A 10,590-nucleotide genomic window follows, 5' to 3' on the forward strand; every position below is an offset into this window, starting at 1 on the left:
CAGTTAATTTTAAACTAACTCAGGCCAAGACAAACCCAAGCAAGTCTTGAGACCCTGCACTCTCAGGTCAAGACAATGCCTGTGGACTTTTACAGGTAGTGACAAAATCATACTTTCTGATCAACAGTCTAAACTGGACTAAAAGCTAGGGGGGAGGTATGAGGCGTTTTGATTTTTTTTATTATTTTAAGATATGTTAATTTCAGCAATAAAGTAATGAAAGTAAATGAGAATTAGATGGAACTGATGCAATTAAATTTAATATTGAAATCAAAGAAAGTGCCTCAGACAAGTTGATACTTGACTGTGGGGCACTTAGATTCACACTATTTACCCTTTCTGAGTACAGCAGTTAGATGTCTTTCCAACCATGTCCACTCTCTCCAACCATATCCATAGCAGACCTGAGTGGTCCAACACTCACTCCTATGCAGATGTGTCAGGAATTTTTTGCCTGAGCTCCCTGAGCAGCCTGCTTCTGAAGGAGTGCAACCCATGGAAGGGACCTATGGTGTAGAAGTTCACAAAGAACTGCAGCCCGTGGGAAGGACCCCACATTCAAGGAGTTCGTGAAGGACTGTGTCCCATGGGAGGGACTCCATGCTGGAGCAGGGGAAGAGTGTGAGGAGTTCTCCCCCTGAGGAAGAAGGAGCAGCAGACACAAGGTGTGATGAACTGACCAAGACCCCAAGTCCTCCTGTGCCTCTGGGAGGGAGGAAATAGAGAAACTGCAAATAAAGTTAAGCCCCAAAAGAAAAGAGGAGTGGAGGGAAACTGTTTCAAGATTTGGTTTTCTTTCTCATTACCCTACTCTGATTTATTTGGCAATAAATTAAATTAATTTCCCTGAGTCAAGTCTGGTTTGTCTTGCCCAGTAATTGGTTAATAATCTCCCTCTGTCTTTATCTCAACCCATAAGACTTTCATTATATTTTCTCTCCTCTGTCCAGCTGAATAGGGGGAGTGATAGAGTGGCTTTGGTGGGCATCTTGCATCCAGCAGGGTCAACCCACCAAAACTTCTCACATTATATTGAATACATATTTCTTTTTTCAGCTGAAGTCAAAGAATACCAGATTAGATATTTATATTTTCTGTATTTATGTAGGAGGAGGCAAAAATACATCAGGATACTTTCAACATTAGGATACTTTGTCAGGATACTTTAAGATTAACAATCATTATACATATGTACTATTTTCATTGTCCTAAGTAAGAATATTTTATCAAAGTTTTATTACAGCCCTTGGTCATAGAAATTGGTCATCCAATCTAACCTGATTTATGCTACTACTAATGCATAAGGTCTACAGAAGGAATACACAGCAAGTGAAAGTGTTGATACAAGTCTGTAGTAAAATATTGACTTCAGTTTGCAGAAGACTTCAGAAAGTACATTGCCATTGTGTTTCTGGGAAGAGTTTTGGAAATATTCAGTAAAAGAAGGATCTTTAAGACAAATACTGGCTTTCTCCCTCTTTTTTTTTTTTTTTTTTTTTTTTTCTCCCTCTCCTCTTTCCTCACACCCATATCCCCCAGTGTGACTGCTCAGCTGTAAGAGCCTTAATTGGTGCTCTGTGTCACATAAAATGAATAGATGGATTGGATCTTGTCAAACAGAGATGAGGAAGGCAGATAGCAATGAAACTATTGTGAAGGGACATTACCTTCCACAGATGAGTACACTCAAAACTACACAGAAACAACACAATTGATATATTTTTGACATGCAGATTTTCGGTCTGATCCATGTCTGTTGTTCTTATATTGTTAGAGATAATTGTACATGATTATTTATCTTTTATTCCACTATCCAGTTAAAATTGTTTTCTTCATTGTACACATGCTGTTCTAAGGGTATGGGCATACATTAAGCCAGTGTTTTCATTGCCTCGATACAAACCCCTTTACAAACACATAATACATATGATGAAATAATTGCTTAGGTGCTAATCAGTTCTTTATAAAATAAGAAATTATTTCTAATGAGTCAGAACATTGAAATAAGCAAAATCAAGGTCTTCATGGATAGTCTGCTCAGGTATAGTGCAGAAGTCGTCTTTCTGAGAGCCACAGTCTTTGTGTACTCTAAAAACATTTCTAGTTAGACACTCACCCTCTTTGACTTCCAGAAAAGTACATATAAGATACTATTAAGTTTACTCACATAGCAACCTAGTCCAAAAAAGCAGCCGCCTCACTGATTAGTCCTTTCCTCATGGCCTTTTTTTTTTTTTTTCCTTTTCCTGATCTATTTTATTGAGCTATCCTGGACATTGAGGTGCTAAAAACGTTAAACTATGGCTCCTAGATTTCATCCCTTAATTTACTTCTTTTGAAAGTTAATTTAATATACATCTATTAAATCAAACAAAACCACAAATATTCTCATATAACTATACAAGCCTTCTATCAGAATTAGGATATGATATGGAAGTAGTTCAAAATTTCTAGAGAGTCTGGCTGACAAACAGTTAAATGGTACCTAAACACCTCACTCCATAAAATTTTGTTTTGAGATAAAGCAATATTACCTTTTTTTTAATTTTTTTTTAATTTATTTAGTTTGATTATATATGCGCCCATTTTTGCTCATATTTGATAACCTAAATTTCTCTTATCTTTGTAGTTAAGAGAGAAGCAACAATGAAATTGATAAAAAAGTCCTTTAACGCACACACATGCACACTGGTAATTGCATACTTCTATAAGCTATAGAACACTTCAAAAATAGTACACCAGAGGTGGGATTCACCTTACTGAACTCTACTATCCTACAGTATAGAAATCCCCACCTGAGTTGGCAGTTTAGCCTTCCATTTAGTTTGGCCTATTTTAGATATCTATTTTAAGATGAGGTGAACTGAGCTCTAGTACACCCACCTGAAAGCCAGTTACCTTGAAGAATTCATTAGGTACATGAGGAAGGAGACATTCCACTGAGGCAACATGACTGAAAATTAGATAGCAAAAATGAGGAGTAAGGGCATGAATTACCTTCACAGAGCTAGAATGTCAGTTTGTCATATAGGATGCCTTAGGTAAGATCTCATTTAGCTTTACATAAAAATTAGATTAAAAGTGCCTCTCTTTCCCCATTAAATTTGCTTTGTAATGCATACTAATGCTGGTTCTTGTAAATTTTATTAGGAAAGACGAGTTTTCAGTCTATATGTTGTACATGTTTGTTTTTCAGACTAGTTTTTAAATATACACATACTTGGGACAAGTTACAAACAATGCTTGTGCAGGGTAGTTGCAGAACACAGGAGATGCATCTTCCAACCAAAATGATTCTATGGTCTTCTGTGTTCTGGTATCCCAGAGAAAAATCTTTAATTAACTCTTTTGTCCTGAACTTTTCATCTCAGGATGATGTTTAATATCTCTGTTTTCCATATGTGCACCCCGCTCTGTCTCTAATTCAAATATTTGATTTTTCTTTGAATAATTGCAAAAAGTAAAAAACCATTTAATGTCATCTGCATCATGATGAGACATGTAACATAATCCGAATTACTCAGCCCTATGTAGCACATCTCTGACACCTAACGCAACAGAACATACATGCTTTCAATATCTCCTCTCCTCTCCTCTCCTCTCCTCTCCTCTCCTCTCCTCTCCTCTCCTCTCCTCTCCTCTCCTCTCCTCTCCTCTCCTCTCCTCTCCTCTCCTCTCCTCTCCTCTCCTTCTGTAGCATTTATATCAATGTCCTACTGAAGAGAATAAGAATTTAGCTGAATATCGATTATCAAATATTGCTATTAGTGTTCATGTAATGCTTATATTTGGAAAAATCTCATTTAGGGTACGCAATGGTTAGTCTCACCTGACTTCAACTGCCAAAATGTGAATGTCTTGTACAAGTCATTTAAAGTGGATTGAATTACCTTTCAAAGGTGCATATCTTTCTCTACCAACTATGTACAGACCTCAAGTGACTTCAATAATCCAGGCTCCTACCTTTTAGTTCATTAAAATTTGTTTCCAAATACTGTTCTTAAATTAAGATGGCAGAAATTGTCCCTATTCGGGTTTATGAAGTGACAAGTACATTTTTCATTCAACTGTTGAAGGAATTTAATGATGTAATATTTTATTATTATCTTTATTGTTAATATTATAAAAAACAAATATAATTTGGAAAAGTTTCAGTAGAAAAGAAAATATATATTTAAAAACCTTTGTTAAATGATAGGCAAATTTAATGCAAATAAAAAAGTTTAGTTATTAATTGTTATTTACTGGTTAATGTACAGGGTTTTCACAGCTGATGTGTAATTTTATACACAATAAAATAAAGACATTTTAACTCTTCGTGGTGGGTTAGCCTTGACTAACAGCCAAACTCCCACCCACCCACACCTTCCCTCCCTCTCTTGGACATGGCAGGGGGAGAAAATAGGATGGGAAAGGTAATGTGTTGACATAAAGACAGAGACATTGCTTACCAATTACCCTCACTGGCAAAACAAACTTGACTTGAAGTAAATAAATTTAAGTTATTGACAGTTGCAATATATTTGGGTAGGGAAAGACAAAGAGAAACAATAATGTCTCTCCTTCCCAGGCTCAACTTCACTCCTTCTCTTCCAACACCTCTCCCAGCACAGACCACCCCTGCAGCCCCCTGGTGGCATCGCCATGACATCTGCAACCAAAATGCTGTTATTTCACTTTCTGCTTGATTTGTTTTCCTGTTTTTATTTTTCTCAGTCTAAGAATGGATAAAGAAGGCCTTCTGGCAAATAGGTCCTGATGTTTCTATTTTAACATGTACGATATGAAGAATTGTAAATAAAATCTGAAAATAAAAGAAGTAGAAAATCACTCCTATTCAACATTTTCTGTTCAGCACAGTGAATTTCAAAAAGATTGATACCAGCTCCTAATACTGGCTCTGATGTGCATGTGCAGCTTTAGGAGATCCATGCATACCTACAAGGAAAGATTTACGTTCCTGAGGAGGAATAAAAAGGTAAAAGTGATATTACTGTATTTATATTCAAGTGTGAGTGGTGTATGACAAGTTCACTAATGACAACCAGTACTCTGAATACTATTCCCAGAAGAAATGGGAATGTATTCTTACACTGCGTGCATGGAAAACAGCATCAGACTGAAACTAGTTTCTCACATTGCTCGCCTCAGTATTTGTGAGCTGCTGGCATTGTTTTCCATTAACCTCATGCATTTTATTTATTTATTGCTCTAATGTTATATGTCAGCAGAAATCTTTATTATTCCCAGAATGCTGATGCAGTAAAGCGAAGATGAAATAAAAGCTCTAAGTTTGTATTCCAAAGTTCAGGCTGATCCAGTAATATAAATTTTATTTCTAGAGCTTAAACTTTTACTGTGTTTTTCATAGGCATTTTGAGGCTACTTATTTCTGTCAAAAAGCGACAAGGCCTGCCACTCAGTTGTCATATTTAATTTCCCAGCAAGGATTTTAAAAAAAACCAGAAGGATAACAACAGTCAATACTCTCTTAATTTTAGAAATGTTAAATTTCAGACACAGTTCTTATCAACATTTTCAAAAAAACATCACTACACGTAATTTCCCATATTTTACTTCTAGAAATGTCTTAGTAATTTGAGTTATTTAATTGTGAATTCACAGAGTCTGAAGAAGTTTTTGGAGGTACAAAACATGATAGACCTTCGCAGAGAAAAAGAAAAAAATTTAACACAGCAGTTTATATATATTTTATCATTATTCTCAATACAACGTTCTGTATGAACAATATTTTCCTTCATTTCTGGCTCTTCTAAACCTAGAGATTTGTCATGTTCTTGTGTAGACTGGTGTCACCATGTAATTTCTAGACTGCAATAGGATGATGTTATAGGTATTTTCTACAGTTTGGAACACCACACAAAACCAATAACTTGAAAAAATCTTTTAAGTTCTCTGTGGTGCTCTTAAAAACCACAAAACCTAAATTCCAGATTTGTGTTACTTCAGCACAAAGTTCATCATGTTTAGGTCACAAAGCTATTTCAGTAATGACTCCTTAATGTAATATCTTCTCATGAAAGGTACAATGTGCCCGATTCTAATCTCACTTATCCCATATTTGCATTTGTTCATTATTTTTAAAACAGTTTTTCTTTTAGCATTGTTCAACATGTGTAAGCTTTATAATACTTCAATGTCATGATTCTAATGCACTTCACATAATATTTATTATTTATGGAAAAAGGGCTTTTTTCCACCTAACATTACAAAAAAAAAAAAAACAACAAAAAAAACCAAAAAAAACCCACCACACAAACATAAGAATGAGTAATTATTGAAATGGTTAATGCTGTATCAGAATAATGCTGAAAACAAATCAAACATGCACGAAAATGCAGTTACATTTAAAAAGAGATTGCAAAGAGGCAATCAAAGAGGTAATCAAAACGAAGCTTGAGTAAGCTGATCAGGACTGGGATGATCACAGTTTGCTGCCAGTGATTTTAAATTGTGCAAGGAGTAGGATGATAAAATATCAGAGTAGAAATGTGTGAGTATTCAAAAAGAAAGGCTGCTTCCTTTTACCTGCCTTCAAGATAAACCTTCAAATGCAAGGAAAAAGACAGAGCTCTCTGGGGGCTGCATTGAGATATATGTGGCAAGACTGAAAGAGAAAAACAATCAGTTTGAAATAAAAAATTTTAAAGACATTATTATGTCACCCTTCAAGGTGGGAACAAAATTTGCACATGAAAACAGGGGCATATCTGAAGCTAAGTTAATTTAAGTGAAATAAAATTCACTCAAGTGAACAACTTGAGAAAACAGAAAGGAGAAACCTCTAGAACCTTTTGTTAGTTGTAGTGCAGAAAGGAAAAATAAAACCAGCATGTATACATATTTTTAAATAGACTGTTGGATTATATCTATAATTTGCATGGAAAGCATCTGGAGGTCTCAAGATTAACTTTCTGAAAAGATTTGTCTTGAATTCTCATAGCCTGGCTTTAGACACTCAAGCATACCACATAGAGTATTTTAAAGTTATCTTAGACAAATATGCATCACAGGTTAACACACCATTGAATATGCCCAGATGGACTATCCTCAGGCAACCCACAAGTAATGTACTGATGAGAAGCAATCATTGAGATAGGATGTGATCACAAGGCAGGTGGAAATCCTTGAAATGCTTACTGCTGTTGATTTGAAAAACACTATTTAACTGAGCACAACTGTGCACCTGCTTCTGAGTTTGCCATAACAGGACATAAACTAATTATATTTGCCATTTTTTGACTTTGAATTTAATTGAAATGGAGCTAGGAGAATTTTTTTTTCCTTTAGAAAAGACAGAATTTGGTTTTACATTTGTATATGATTCATCTACTGTGTAACAGCATATCGTAGGAGTGCAGTGTATCTTTACATACCAGCTAGCTGATAACTACATTTCAGACTGTGAAATGCAAAGTTCACATAACCTGAAGTGTCTTCAGCTGGTGCATGACTGGCCTAATCACTTTGCCTTCTCAAGAATTCACACTGATTTTTGAAGACACTTTTAAAGATTCTTTAAAACATGTTGTGTTGGTAGTGTTCATGCCCTTTGTCAGTTTATGTTATTCCCTGATGACTTTCCTATCAATGCTGTGGTTTTGGTTGACAGGAGTGATATGTGTTTCTCATGAAGCATATAGGTGGTCCAGGAAGCTGCGCCTTAGGTCAAGTCCCCAGTGCTCTTACTGTACTCTAATTTTGCAAGTAATCCAAGGAAAAAATGGTCTCAGACAAGATTTACTGAAATACAGATTGCTATTTTTTCATTTATAGTAGTCAGTTTTTCAGCAACTTCTTACATTATGATGACATCTTTATAAGAGCACAGAAAAATTGACAATATGTTAAAACTAAGTATAGATGAGATTCATTTCACCTGTTATTTTAAAAACACATAAAACTCCCATTAAAAATCTGTGATGAACAGACAGCATACTCTATCTTCCCTAATGAAAACAGAAAATATTTTCTATACTGTTTCTCTCCATGAGATATAAGTCTTAACCCTCTGAACCTAAAAAAAAAATTAAATTACAATAATAAAAATGGTTTAAAAAGCAGTCAGTTTTCAGTTGCTCCTCTTTGTTTGTTTGTTTGTTTGCTTTTGTTGCTCACTAGTCTAATGGTTTTGGTTGGAATACAGCTAGTTTTTTTCATAATAGCTTCTATGATGCTGATTTGAATTTGTGACCAAAACCGTTTTGATAACAGAGGGTTGTTTAAGTTATTGCTGAGGAGTGCTTACACATCATCAAGGCCTTTTCCACTTTTTATACTGCTCTGCCAGCAATTAGGCTGGAAGCATATAAAAGCTGTGGAGAGGCACAGTTGGGACAGCTGACCCTAGCTGATCGAAGTGATATCCCATGCCCTATGTATGAAGTTGTGCTCAGCAATATAAACTGGGGAAAGGGGGTATATTTGAAATTACGACTTATGTTAACCCAGATAACCTTTATGCGCGATGCAGGCCTGCTTTCCTGGAGATGGCTGAACATCTGTATGCCGACAGAAAATGATGAATGAATTCCTTATTTTGTTTAGCTTGCATGTGCAGCTTTTGCTTTACCTGTTAAACTGTCTTTACTTCAGCCCACAGGTTTTCTCACATTTACCCTCTGATGTTCTTCCCCACCCTGCTGTGGGGCAGTGACTAAGCAGCCGTGCAGGGCTTAACTGCCTAACAGGATTTAAACCATGACAATTAAATAGGGGTTTTGTATAGTTGCCATAAGGTAGTTGAACACTGGCAAGGCCTCATTTGGCCAAGGACATAATAAAATGGAGATATTAATTATTGCCATAAGGATATATGCTCACTTTAGTTGAAACACTATTGCCTGCCTTCTACATGAAGTCTGCCTTTAAGCAACTTGTCAGACTGCCTGACATGAAAATGTTATTTATATATTCAAAAAGAAACAGAGTTTTGTTTTAGTCTACAATCTGTTCAAAGAGTTCTGTCAAAATAAGGATTTGGACAAAAGTGCAGTGACCAAAAGTAAATTTCTCAGACTGTTCCAGCTTTTGCTATAGATATAATAACCTCTTGAAGTTTACACATCCATCTCTTGGCACCAAAAACTTGTCAGTCAAATTTGGGTGCAGCAGTTATTATAGTTCATGTCTGAAATGAGAGCTAAGGTGTTAACCAAGTAATAAATGCTTGCCTAGAGACGTGTGAATACAATGTCTAAAAGTAGTATGAAAAAGTAAACAATTGTGCCTGGAGATTATGATTTGAAAGTAACATGAAGAAGGAATCAGCAACAGATGACAAAAGAGATAATGACTTAAAATCATTCAAAGTAATATTTGATTGTAAAGCCCATGTAGCTCTCAGGAAACAAACAAACAAACAAACAAACAAAACATTGGTGATAAAAAGCTGTCATGGTAAAGCAATATTGATACATGCATTTGTATGTGTGTGTTTGAGAGAGACAGAGAGATTATAAAATGTGTGACAGTAAAGAGGGATTCTCCAGAAGGCCTGTAGAAACAGGTGCCAGCAGCCTGACTCCTCTGCAGAATGATTGCATCAGAGGAGGAAGCCTTACCCAACGTCAGGAAGTATTGGAGCCTCATGTGTTGTATCATAATTCATAGATCTTGTTGAAGTAGTATTTTATTCAGTAGCACTACTGTAATGTTTTGCAGTTTTTTGTTTTTGTTTTTGTTTGTTTGTTTATTCCTATGTATTTTTGCTAACAAATTTAGTGGCCTTCTATGACGGGGTTACAGCATTAGTGGATAAAAGAAGAGGGACTCACATCATTGACCTGGACTTGTGCAAAGCATTTGATACTGTCCCACACAACATCATTGTCTCTAAAATGGAGAGACATGGATTTGATGAGTGGACCTCTCAGTGGATAAGGAATTGGCTGGATAGTCATGCTTAAACAGTTGCAGTTAATGTCTTGATGTCCAAGCAGAGACCAGTGACAAATGGTGTCCCTCAGGGTTCTGTATTGGGACCAGTATTATTTAGCATATTTGTCAGGGACCTGGACAATGAGATTGAATGCAAACTTAAAAAGTTTGCTCATGACACCAAGCTGAGTGGTGCTGTTGATACTCTATAAGGAACAGATGCCATCCAGACAGACCCTGACAGGCTTGAAAGGTGGACCTGTGAGAACCTTGTGAAGTTCAACACGGCCAAGTACAAGGTCCTACACCTGGGTCAGGGCAATCCCAAACATGGATACAGGCTGAGCAATGAGTGGATTGAGTGCAGCTCTGCAGAGAAAGACGTGGGGATGTTGGTGGATGAAAAACTTAATATGAGACAGCAATGTGTGCTCACAGGCCAGAAAGCAAATTATATCTTAGGCCACATCAAAAGAAGTGTGGCTAGCAGGTTGAGGGAGGTGATTCTCCTTTCTACTCTGCACTGGTGTGACCACATACAGAGTGCTGCATGGAGATCTGGGGTTCTCAGCACAAGAAAGAAATAGATCTGTTCAAGTGGTTCCAAAGGAGGGTCATGAAGATGGTCAGGGTGCTGGAGCATCTCTCTTATGAGGATAGGCTAAGGGAGTTAGGGTTGCTTAACCTAGA

Source organism: Streptopelia decaocto, assembly GCF_964273445.1.
Source record: "Streptopelia decaocto genome assembly, chromosome: 1".
Lineage (NCBI taxonomy): Eukaryota > Metazoa > Chordata > Aves > Columbiformes > Columbidae > Streptopelia > Streptopelia decaocto.